Below are 12174 nucleotides of genomic sequence, written 5' to 3' on the forward strand. Positions count from 1 at the left end.
GTGTTCAACCACTCAACTCAAATATGGATGGAGAAAGGGTTTAACTGAGGTGCATAGGGAAGTATCAAACATTGGCAACATATATGTGTCCCCTAGAGGCCATAACAAGATTCCCGTATACTGCACTCATTCAGTACAGGCATACCCCAGTTTAAGGACACTCACTTTAAGTACACTCGCGAGTAAGTACATATCGCCCAATAGGCAACGGCAGCTCACGAATGCGCCTGTCAGCACGTTCTGAACAGCAATACTGGCTCCCTACCTGTACCGAAGCTGTGCGCAAGCGGGGAGACTATAGCGCCTGTTACACATGCGTTATTTACATCAGTTTTGCACGTGTATGACGATTGCCGTACAGTACATGCATCAATAAGTGGCAAAAAGGTAGTGCTTCACTTTAAGAACATTTTCGCTTTACATACATGCTCCGGTCCCATTGCGTACGTTAATGCGGGGTATGCCTGTACTGTATAGAGTTTATAGGAGACGGAGACTTCAAAAATCTCTGAGTAGTACACTCACTATGGAGTCACTGTAGTGACCTAAGCCCCAAAGGTACTCTAAAAGGAAAATAATAACGTTTTATTAACATACTAGCTGAGAAACCCGGCGTTGCCCGGGATGTGAAGTGTGAATAAGTATGTGTAAATGTTGTATGTGAAAGTTGTAATGTGATGCCAATGTTATGTAATATTAGTTAGAATTGTGTTTGTAAATCAACAGTAGTAGAAAGCACATGTATATGAGGGCAAATGTTTGAAGTGTATGTTAGTTGTTACGGTAGTTATTTTTGAAAATGTTATTGTTGGAAATGCTTCTTGAAAGATGTGAATGTCCATTGTTGAGAGGAGTGTATTTGATGTAATGTTAAAGTGTGTGTTGTAAAATAATGTAGTAATAAAAGATGACAGTAGTGTATTGAGTGTCTTTCATTTTTTTGTAATTTCTTATGGCAATATGTAGAGTTCATGGAAATTGAGGAAAGTCAATGTTCATTGTAATGCTTGTTTGTAAACGACATTTTTGGTAGTTCCAGTTGGAGCAAAGATGTACAATTGTTGGGGGGATCCAACTCTAGAGCACGAAACATATAACTGTCCGTGGGAGAAACATGGTGATTCTAAGTTGATACCAGTGCACTTTATAGATTGTCCTTGTGCTTTGTTAATGGTGATAGCAAAAGCTAGTTTGATGGGGAACTGTAGCCGTTTGAAAGTAAAAGGCATGTCTGTAGGAATGAGTGGAATGCGGGGGATGAAGACATCTTGGCCTTTGGCGTTGCCAGTTAAGATAGTAGCTTCAATTAGGTTGGGCATCAATGTTTTTATGCACAGTCTGGTTCCATTACAAAGGTTAGGTGTGTGTAGGTTGCGAAGTAGCATGATGGGTGCTCCAACTTTGAGGCGAAGATGATGTGGTGGCATCCCTGATGGTTCGAGGGAGTGTAGGAATTCAGGTGGATAGTTAACGGCTTCATCGCAATCCACAACTGGATCGATTGAGTTGTATTGAGTAATTGTGTTTGGAATAATGTCTTGAATTTGATGATTGATGTCATTGACAGAAGTATTTTTGGCAGCAAGGATGGCTCTTTCCCAGAGCCACTGGTGGTTTGTGTAATTGTGTAAGAGATTTGGATAGACGTGATGTATGAGATCTTCAAGTGATGTCATCATGTGACAAAAATGTGTGGGAAAAGCAATTTCACCTGATGTTAAGTCAGTAGGTAAAGTGCCTTCACCTATTTGAAGAAGTGTGTGTGCAAAAAGTTGTTCATTTGAGTGGCCGAGAAGTTGGACTCGCATATTGGTTGTTAATGGAAAATGTTTGACATGTCGCCATAAAATAGAGGATTTAAGGCATGCATGAAGTTCGTCTGCTGGTGTGGATCGTGGTATGACTGGAAGTGTTTGTCTGAAATCACCAGCTAAAAGAATGACAGCACCACCCATTATTTGTTTATTGTTACGCAAGTCTTGCAAGGTTCTATTAAGGGCTTGAAGTGCTTTTTTATGCGCCATGGTACACTCATCCCAAACAATAAGTTTGCAAATTTGAAGAACACGGGCTTGGCCAGATGTCTTGGTAATATTACATGTTGGGTTTTCTTCATGAGCAATGTTTAGTGGTAATTTAAGAGCTGAGTGCACAGTTCTTCCTCCATCCATAAGAGTGGCTGCAATGCCAGATGATGCAAGTGCAAGTGCAACATGATTGTGCATTCTTATTTCTGCAAGGAGTAAATTTATGAGAAATGTTTTGCCTGTTCCACCTGGAGCATCAAGAAACAGGATTGCACCTTGTTCGTTGTTTATGTGCTGCATGATGTTGTCATAGGTGTTAAGTTGTTGTGGAATTAACATTGGTTTTCTTGTGGCAACTGTGACAAACAGCTTACTCCGGGGCTCCGCCGCTTGTCCGGGACGGTTAGAACACGGTCTTTTAGGGTAGGTTAAATGAGGAGGCGTCACGTACTGTTCCTTTAAACAGGCTATGCCTGGTTTATTCAGTCCCAGGCACTGAGACTGCCACAGTGCATACAACAGAAACACAAGCAAAACAAAAGCTGCTCACCTGAGCGATAACTTAACTTAGGTTTCCCTAACTCAGGGTGGAAGTGGCTTTTCCACTTTCCAACAACAAAACAAGGTACTTTTGCAGACTTAGCCAAATGAACAGAACGATTGAACCTGTGTGGGGAAGAGGCTTCTCCCCACTGTGTTCAGCAGCCTTCCAGGCTCTGGAGAAGAGACAAGAGCAACCAGGAAATCAGTCTTACATACCTGATTTCTAATTAGCATGACAGGTGACAGAAATCAGGCAGCCAGACAAACTCTGGTCTGGATCTCTCATCCCTCAGTTCCAGCGCTTGCCAAACTGTGGGATGGAGTGTATGTATTATAAGGCTGCACTCCCAGGCCAAACAGGATAGAAACTGTTCAGTATCCTGGGAGCCCTATATATGGAATTTATTACCATCCCCTGGTTTCTGTCACATATCCTCCCCCCCAGCTCAGACCTCAAGGGATGAGCGACCATGGATATTAGGGAGTGCATCCTTGACAACCCGTCAGCATTGCCATGTTTGTGCCCTGACCTGTGTTCCACAGAAAATTTAAAGGGTTGTAGGCTTAGGAACCACCTGGTCACTCTAGCATTCTTCTCCCTGTTTTGACACATCCAGGTAAGGGGTGCATGATCTGTGACCAACCGGAATTTTCTCCCCAACAGGTAGTATTTGAGCGTCTCTACAGCCCACTTTATTGCGAGACACTCTTTCTCTACTATGGAGTAATTCTTCTCCTGGGGATTTAGTTTCCTACTTAAATAAAGGATGGGGTGTTCCTCACCTTGAGACTCCTGGGAGAGTACCGCCCCCAGCCCTACCTCAGATGCGTCGGTTTGGACTACGAACTCTTTGGAGAAGTCAGGTGTGACCAACACTGGTTGTGCACAGAGAGCTTCTTTCAGGCTTCTAAAGGCCTGTTCGGTTTCGGGGGACCACTTTACCATAAGCGGTCCTCTTGCTTTTGTGAGGTCGGTTAGTGGGGTTGCCTTAGTTGCAAAATTGGGAATAAACCTTCTATAGTACCCAATTAACCCCAAAAAGGTCCTTACTTGTTTTTTTGTAACTGGCCTTGGCCAACCTTGTATCGCCTCCACTTTGAGTGTTTGGGGTTTGAGTAAACCTCTGCCAATAGAATACCCCAGATACTTGGCCTCCTCCAGACCAATGGTGCATTTAGCAGGGTTAGCAGTTAGTCCAGCAGACCGAACTGCGTCGAGCACAGCTTGGACCTTTGGAAGGTGGGATTGCCAATCTTCACTATGGATTACCACATCATCCAGGTAGGCAGCAGCATACCGAGCATGTGGTTTTAAAATTTTATCCATCATTCTTTGGAATGTGGCGGGAGCTCCATGTAAGCCAAAAGGCAGCACCCTATACTGAAAGAGGCCATCTGGGGTTGAGAAGGCTGTCTTTTCTTTTGCCCTTTCTGTGAGGGGAACCTGCCAGTACCCTTTTGTTAGGTCTAGGGTTGTGAGATATCGGGCTTTGCCCAGTCTCTCTACAAGTTCATCTACCCTGGGCATAGGATAAGTATCAAATTTTGACACCGCGTTTAGTTTCCGGTAGTCATTACAAAACCTTGTTGTACCATCTGGCTTTGGGACTAAGACTATAGGGCTGTTCCACCCACTTTGGGATTCCTCAATTACGCCTAGTTTTAGCATTTTTTTAACCTCTAAACTTATAGCCTCTCTTTTGGCCTCTGGGATTCGGTACGGTTTAAGGTTAACTCGGACCCCCGGTTCAGAGACTAGGTCATGTTCAATTACGCTAGTTCTACCTGGCTGTGTAGAGAAGATTTCTTTGTTTCTTCTCACTAAATTCTGAACCTCTTGTTTCTGATGAACGGACAGGGTTTCAGCTATGCTAACCTCTGGGTCAGTTTCTTGACTCTCTGACGGACCTGGGGTTACTAGGGTTGACAAGACTTCTCTATCTTTCCAGGGCTTGAGTAGGTTTATATGGTAAATTTGCTCAGGTTTCCTCCTACCTGGCTGTCTTACCTTATAATTTACTTCTCCCACTCTTTCCAAGACCTCATATGGCCCATGCCATTTAGCAAGGAATTTACTTTCCACGGTGGGAACCAGAACTAGTACCCTATCACCTGGAAAAAAAATTCTGACCCTAGCACCCTTATTATACGTATTCCTCTGTGCTTCTTGAGCTTTCTCCATGTGTTCCCTCACTATGGGTAGGACTGCAGCAATGCGGTCCTGCATCTGGGCAACATGCTCTATTACACTTCTGTAAGGGGTAACCTCGTGTTCCCAAGTCTCTTTGGCTATATCCAGTAAGCCCCTTGGGTGTCGGCCATACAATAGTTCAAACGGGGAGAAGCCTGTGGATGATTGGGGAACTTCCCTAATGGCAAATAACAGGTATGGTAACAAACAATCCCAGTTTTTCCCATCTTTATCGACCGCCCGGCGTAACATGCTCTTTAAGGTTTTATTGAACCTTTCCACTAAACCATCTGTTTGTGGATGATAGACTGAGGTTCTGAGATGCTTGATTTTTAGGAGTTTACATAGCTCTTTTGTTACTTGGGACATAAATGGTGTTCCCTGGTCAGATAGAATCTCTTTAGGAATTCCAACCCGGGAAAACAGAAGTACCAACTCTTTTGCTATGTTTTTGGCAGAGGTGCTACGTAGGGGAACTGCCTCCGGATATCGGGTAGCATAATCTAATATTACCAATATATGCTGATGTCCCCTAGCAGACTTTATTAGGGGTCCTACTAGATCCATAGCAATCCGGTCAAATGGTACCTCTATTATGGGAAGGGGTACCAATGGGCTGCGGTACGCCTTGAACGGGGCGGTGATCTGACATGCTGGGCATGAGGAACAATAATTCGTAATTTCTGCCAGAACCCCAGGCCAATAGAAGCTTCGGAGAACCTTTTCCTTTGTCTTTTCCACCCCTAGGTGTCCCCCCAATGGATGACTATGTGCGAGGTGTAATACTACGTTACGGAATGTCCGTGGTACCAACAATTGTTTAGTTGTAACTGATTTCCTTTTATCAACCCGATATACTAGGTCGTTCTCTACCTCGAAGTAGGGGTAAGCAAGTGACCTATCTGGTTGGCTAGGAGTACTATTCAGGTCCTGTATATTTCCCCTTGCTACCGCTAACGTGGGGTCCTCCCACTGGGCCTTCTTAAAACTCCCAGGACTGACCTCTAGGTCAGCGAGGGTCTTATCCGGTTCTGGGGTGGTAAGTGTCTGATCAACATCTTGATTTGGGGTATTCCCTACCAAAGTAGTGATGGGGAAGGGAATTTTACAGCACTCATCCTCTTTCCCCTTCTTATTTGGGCCCTCGTCAACCTCTATTTCTGATAAAGGGAAAGGATTTGTTTCTTCTAATACTTCGTTATGGTCCGCTATTGAACTCTGAGCGCTATTCCGAGCGGGGGACCACATTTTTAGAAAATGGGGAAAGTCGGTCCCTATTAACACATCATGTGCCAGTTTGGGTACAATACCCACCTTGAAATCTAAAGAACCAAACTCTGTTTCAAAAAAAACATCAACAGTGGAATATTCATGATTATCCCCATGTATACAACAAATTGCCACTCTTTGTGAACTGTTTCCCTGTTTCTTCTTAATGGGCAAGAGGTATTCGGACACTAGTGTGACCATGCTCCCAGAGTCCAGAAGTGCCCGAACCCTCTTACCATTAACCTTTACAAATGCCCACAGATGGTTATTCAAGGGGTCCTCTGGGCTAGGGCGCATACATTGGGACAACAGCGAATAAGGTTCCACGCTGTTGCATTGCATGGGCTCATCATTTAGTGGGCAGATTTTTGCTGTGTGGCCCCTCTCATGACAATTTACACATTTAGGTACATAGTCTGTGTCCCACTTAGAGCCTTTTCCCGGCTCCCCATGTTGGCTATTGCCCTTAGTGTGCGAACCACTGTTGCTGGTGCTGCGTGAAGGTGGTCGCCGCTCCTCAGCTCCCCTTAACCCCGGTACCCTTTTACCGTCTCTGGAAGAGTCCTGGAACCTCGGGTAGTGGGGTTGCTCCACGACTGTGGGTTGCGGGTGCTCTTCTGCTGCATTGTACCTTTCTACGAGGGCCACAAGCTCATCCACATTGTGAGGGTCACTCCGACTGACCCAACGGCGTAAGGCAGAGGGAAGTTTCCTCAAGAACTGGTCCATGACCAACCGTTCCACGATGTGGCTTGCTGAGTTGATCTCGGGTTGTAGCCACTTCCGGGCGAGGTGGATGAGGTCATACATCTGGCTTCGGGTGGCTTTATCCATCGTGAAGGACCATGCGTGAAACCTTTGGGCGCAAACAGCCGTGGTTACGCCGAGGCGGGCGAGGATCTCGAACTTCAATTTTGCATAGACGTTAGCTTCGGCTGGCTCTAGATCAAAGTAAGCCTTCTGGGGTTCGCCGCTTAGGAAGGGTGCGATTAGACCAGCCCACTCAGCTTCTGGCCATCCCTCTCTCTGTGCCGTGCGTTCAAACGTGAGAAGATAGGCTTCCACATCATCCGAGGGTCCCATCTTCTGAAGGTAGTGGCTTGCCCTGGTCATTTTCGGAACTGGGGCTGCCGCTGCCAGTGGAAGGTTACTGATAGTCTCCCTCAGGATCTCGAGTTCCTGCTGTAAGCCCTGAGCGAACCGCTGTTGCTCCTCTCTCAGCAAGCGGTTTGTCTCTTGCTGGTTTGTATTAGTCTCTTGCTGGGCTATTAACAGCTGTCGCTGGGTTTCACTCGCCTGTTGCTGAGCTTCATTCGCGTCTTTCTGGACAGCGACATTGCGTACCAGCGCACTCACCACGTCTTCCATCTTGTTTGGAGAGAGCAAAAAAACCTTTTTTTTTTTTTTTCTTTAAAGTTCTTTAACCCGCAGACCTTTTAGTGTTCTGCCCGCATTCTCCACCATATGTGACAAACAGCTTACTCCGGGGCTCCGCCGCTTGTCCGGGACGGTTAGAACACGGTCTTTTAGGGTAGGTTAAATGAGGAGGCGTCACGTACTGTTCCTTTAAACAGGCTATGCCTGGTTTATTCAGTCCCAGGCACTGAGACTGCCACAGTGCATACAACAGAAACACAAGCAAAACAAAAGCTGCTCACCTGAGCGATAACTTAACTTAGGTTTCCCTAACTCAGGGTGGAAGTGGCTTTTCCACTTTCCAACAACAAAACAAGGTACTTTTGCAGACTTAGCCAAATGAACAGAACGATTGAACCTGTGTGGGGAAGAGGCTTCTCCCCACTGTGTTCAGCAGCCTTCCAGGCTCTGGAGAAGAGACAAGAGCAACCAGGAAATCAGTCTTACATACCTGATTTCTAATTAGCATGACAGGTGACAGAAATCAGGCAGCCAGACAAACTCTGGTCTGGATCTCTCATCCCTCAGTTCCAGCGCTTGCCAAACTGTGGGATGGAGTGTATGTATTATAAGGCTGCACTCCCAGGCCAAACAGGATAGAAACTGTTCAGTATCCTGGGAGCCCTATATATGGAATTTATTACCATCCCCTGGTTTCTGTCACACAACATATTCTTGTAGTATGGAAATATTGTATTGTTTCTCTCGCATAAGGTCTGTATTGAGTACATCGTGATGATGACGTTGGGGAGCTTCTAGACCTAATTGAAGTAGTGTTTTGTTATTGATAGAGAGACATGTATCTTCTAACAATATGAGTACCTCGTTGAAAATGTCAGGTGAAAAGGTAACATTGAGTGATGGGTTGTGTCTCTGTGCTTTGTGAAGTATATCTTCACTCATGTGAGGTAGCGGGATAGGGGGAGGGACATTGGTGGCATGGTGTAGCGGGGTAGGGGGCCTCGCGGTCCGGTTGCGGTAGGGAGATGTGTGAGGTGCAGGAGATGTGAGGCGTGCTGTGCGGTTCGCGGGAGCTACACTGTGTGAGGTGAGGGGTATTTATTTGTGTTTGGTGTGCGTTTGTGTAGGTGTTGAAATGTTGTGTGTTTTTGTTTTGTGTTAATGTTGGCTGTGTGTGTGGCAGAATAGTGTGTGTATGTAATTATTGTGTGTGATTGTTGATTGTGTGGGGTGTGTGTGTGGATGAGTGAGTGTGTGATGTGATAGTGAGTGTGTGGTGTGTGAGTGTGTGTGTCAGTGTTGGTTAGTTGAGTGTTTGTGTGCAATAAATTAGACAGATGTGTAAATAGTAATGTTTTGTGTAAAATATGTTATTGAAAGGAAGAGGTGATTTATTGTGCTAGGTGTGTTAGTAGCGGAGGTGTTGTGTTGTTGTATATGTTTGTGTGTGGTGGGATGTTGATGTGCAATGGGAGTGGGTGGTGAGACGTGTAAATGTGCATTGTATTCAGTGTAGTGTGTATGGTGAAGGGTAGGTAATTGGAACAGTGGGTTGGGTGTGTGTGTTTGTTTAGTGGTGGTTGTGTTGTGTGTGGTAGTTAAGGTTATGTTGAAGTGTTGTTTTGTGTGTTGTATCAGCAGAGGAGGTTGGTGTGTGTGTGTGTGAGTACGTGTGTTGCGTGGTTGAGGGCGTGTGGCGTTGCTGAGTGCGTGTGTGTGTGCATGTGTTTGTGTATTTGTGTGTGTGTTGTGTGTGATGGTGTGTGGTGTGTGTGAGAGCATGTGTGTATGTGGCGTGTGTGATGGCGTGTGTGTGTATGACGCATGTTGTGTGTGTGACGTGTGTGAGTGCGTGTTGTTGGTCATAGACATGTTGTAAATTGCATGTTTTTGAGTGTAGTGTGTGTATTATGAGGGTGAAGGTGAGGTGTGATTTGTTGTTATGTGTGGCATAGAATGACAGGATGTTTGCGTGTGTGTGTGTGTGTGTATGAGGGGGTTTTGTGTGGGTGAGTGTTGTGTGTGAGTGGTGGTGTGAGAAGTGTTTTAGAATAAATTATACAGACAGTGAAATTGTTAGGAAAACATATTTTATTGTAAGGAACAGCTGAGTTTCAGTGGTAGGTGTTGTCATACAGTGTGTGAGGTAGCGGGAGTGACATTGGTGGCATGCTGTTTGACTGTAGTCCGCGGCGTCGCGGTCCGGTTGCGGAGGGAGATGTGTGAGGTGCAGGAGATGTCAGGCGTGCTGGTTGTTCCGCAGGAGGTAGAGTGTGTGAGGTAGCGGGATAGCGGGAGTGACATCGGTGGCATGGTGTGTGGTGTGTGTGAGAGCATGTGTGTGTGTTGCTGGTGTGTGATGGCGTGTGTGTGTGTATGAGGCATGTTGTGTGTGTGACGTGTGTGAGTGCGTGTTGTTGGTCATACACATGTTAAAAATGGCATGTTTTTGAGTGTAGTGTGTGGCATAGAATGACAGGATGTTTGCGTGTGTGTATGAGGGGGTTTTGTGTGGGTGAGTGTTGTGTACATTATACAGACAGTAAAATAGTTAGGAAAACATATTTTATTTCAACGAACATCTGATTTCCAGTGGTAGGTGTTGTCATACACTGTGTGAGGTAGCGGGATAGGGGGAGGAACATTGGTGGCATGGTGTGTGAGTGTAGGCCGCGGCCTCGCGGTCCGGTTGCGGTAGGGAGCTGTGTGAGGTGCAGGAGATGAGGCGTGCTGTGCGGTCCGCGGGAGCTACACTGTGTGAGGTAGCGGGATAGGGGGAGGGACATCGTTGCCATGGTGTGTGAGTGTAGGCCGCGGCCTCGCGGTCCGGTTGCGGTAGGGAGCTGTGTGAGGTGCAGGAGATGTGGCGTGCTGTGCGGTTCGCGGGAGCTACACTGTGTGAGGTAGCGGGATAGGGGGAGGGACATCGTTGCCATGGTGTGTGAGTGTAGGCCGCGGCCTCGCGGTCCGGTTGCGGTAGGGAGATGTGTGAGGTGCAGGAGATGTGAGGCGTGCTGTGCGGTCCGCGGGAGCTACACTGTGTGAGGTAGCGGGATAGGGGGAGGGACATTGGTGGCATGGTGTAGCGGGGTAGGGGGCCTCGCGGTCTGGTTGCGGTAGGGAGCTGTGTGAGGTGCAGGAGATGAGGCGTGCTGTGCGGTTCGCGGGAGCTACACTGTGTGAGGTAGCGGGATAGGGGGAGGGACATTGGTGGCATGGTGTAGCGGGGTAGGGGGCCTCGCGGTCCGGTTGCGGAGGGAGATGTGTGAGGTGCAGGAGATGTGAGGCGTGCTGTGCGGTCCGCGGGAGCTACACTGTGTGAGGTAGCGGGATAGGGGGAGGGACATTGGTGGCATGGTGTAGCGGGGTAGGGGGCCTCGCGGTCCGGTTGCGGTAGGGAGATGTGTGAGGTGCAGGAGATGTGAGGCGTGCTGTGCGGTTCGCGGGAGCTACACTGTGTGAGGTAGCGGGATAGGGGGAGGGACATTGGTGGCATGGTGTAGCGGGGTAGGGGGCCTCGCGGTCCGGTTGCGGTAGGGAGATGTGTGAGGTGCAGGAGATGTGAGGCGTGCTGTGCGGTCCGCGGGAGCTACACTGTGTGAGGTAGCGGGATAGGGGGAGGGACATTGGTGGCATGGTGTAGCGGGGTAGGGGGCCTCGCGGTCCGGTTGCGGAGGGAGATGTGTGAGGTGCAGGAGATGTGAGGCGTGCTGTGCGGTCCGCGGGAGCTACACTGTGTGAGGTAGCGGGATAGGGGGAGGGACATTGGTGGCATGGTGTAGCGGGGTAGGGGGCCTCGCGGTCCGGTTGCGGTAGGGAGATGTGTGAGGTGCAGGAGATGTGAGGCGTGCTGTGCGGTCCGCGGGAGCTACACTGTGTGAGGTAGCGGGATAGGGGGAGGGACATTGGTGGCATGGTGTAGCGGGGTAGGGGGCCTCGCGGTCTGGTTGCGGTAGGGAGCTGTGTGAGGTGCAGGAGATGAGGCGTGCTGTGCGGTTCGCGGGAGCTACACTGTGTGAGGTAGCGGGATAGGGGAGGGACATTGGTGGCATGGTGTAGCGGGGTAGGGGGCCTCGCGGTCTGGTTGCGGAGGGAGATGTGTGAGGTGCAGGAGATGTGAGGCGTGCTGTGCGGTCCGCGGGAGCTACACTGTGTGAGGTAGCGGGATAGGGGGAGGGACATTGGTGGCATGGTGTAGCGGGGTAGGGGGCCTCGCGGTCCGGTTGCGGTAGGGAGATGTGTGAGGTGCAGGAGATGTGAGGCGTGCTGTGCGGTTCGCGGGAGCTACACTGTGTGAGGTAGCGGGATAGGGGAGGGACATTGGTGGCATGGTGTAGCGGGGTAGGGGGCCTCGCGGTCCGGTTGCGGAGGGAGATGTGTGAGGTGCAGGAGATGTGAGGCGTGCTGTGCGGTCCGCGGGAGCTACACTGTGTGAGGTAGCGGGATAGGGGGAGGGACATTGGTGGCATGGTGTAGCGGGGTAGGGGGCCTCGCGGTCCGGTTGCGGTAGGGAGATGTGTGAGGTGCAGGAGATGTGAGGCGTGCTGTGCGGTCCGCGGGAGCTACACTGTGTGAGGTAGCGGGATAGGGGGAGGGACATTGGTGGCATGGTGTAGCGGGGTAGGGGGCCTCGCGGTCCGGTTGCGGAGGGAGATGTGTGTGATGTGCAGGAGATGTGAGGCGTGCTGTGCGGTTCGCGGGAGCTACACTGTGTGAGGTAGCGGGATAGGGGGAGGGACATTGGTGGCATGGTGTAGCGGGGTAGGG

The 12174-nt window shown here is 48.9% G+C and overlaps 1 protein-coding gene across 1 annotated transcript in view; it reads right to left on the bottom strand.

The window, feature by feature from the left end:
* The window catches only part of TERB2 (telomere repeat binding bouquet formation protein 2), a 38631-nt gene that overhangs the window by 18442 nt on the left and 8015 nt on the right, over positions 1 to 12174 (bottom strand). The gene's annotated exons all lie outside the window — the stretch shown is intronic.

The sequence above is a fragment of the Ascaphus truei genome, chromosome 18 (genome assembly GCF_040206685.1).
Source record: "Ascaphus truei isolate aAscTru1 chromosome 18, aAscTru1.hap1, whole genome shotgun sequence".
NCBI classification, from domain to species: Eukaryota; Metazoa; Chordata; class Amphibia; order Anura; family Ascaphidae; genus Ascaphus; species Ascaphus truei.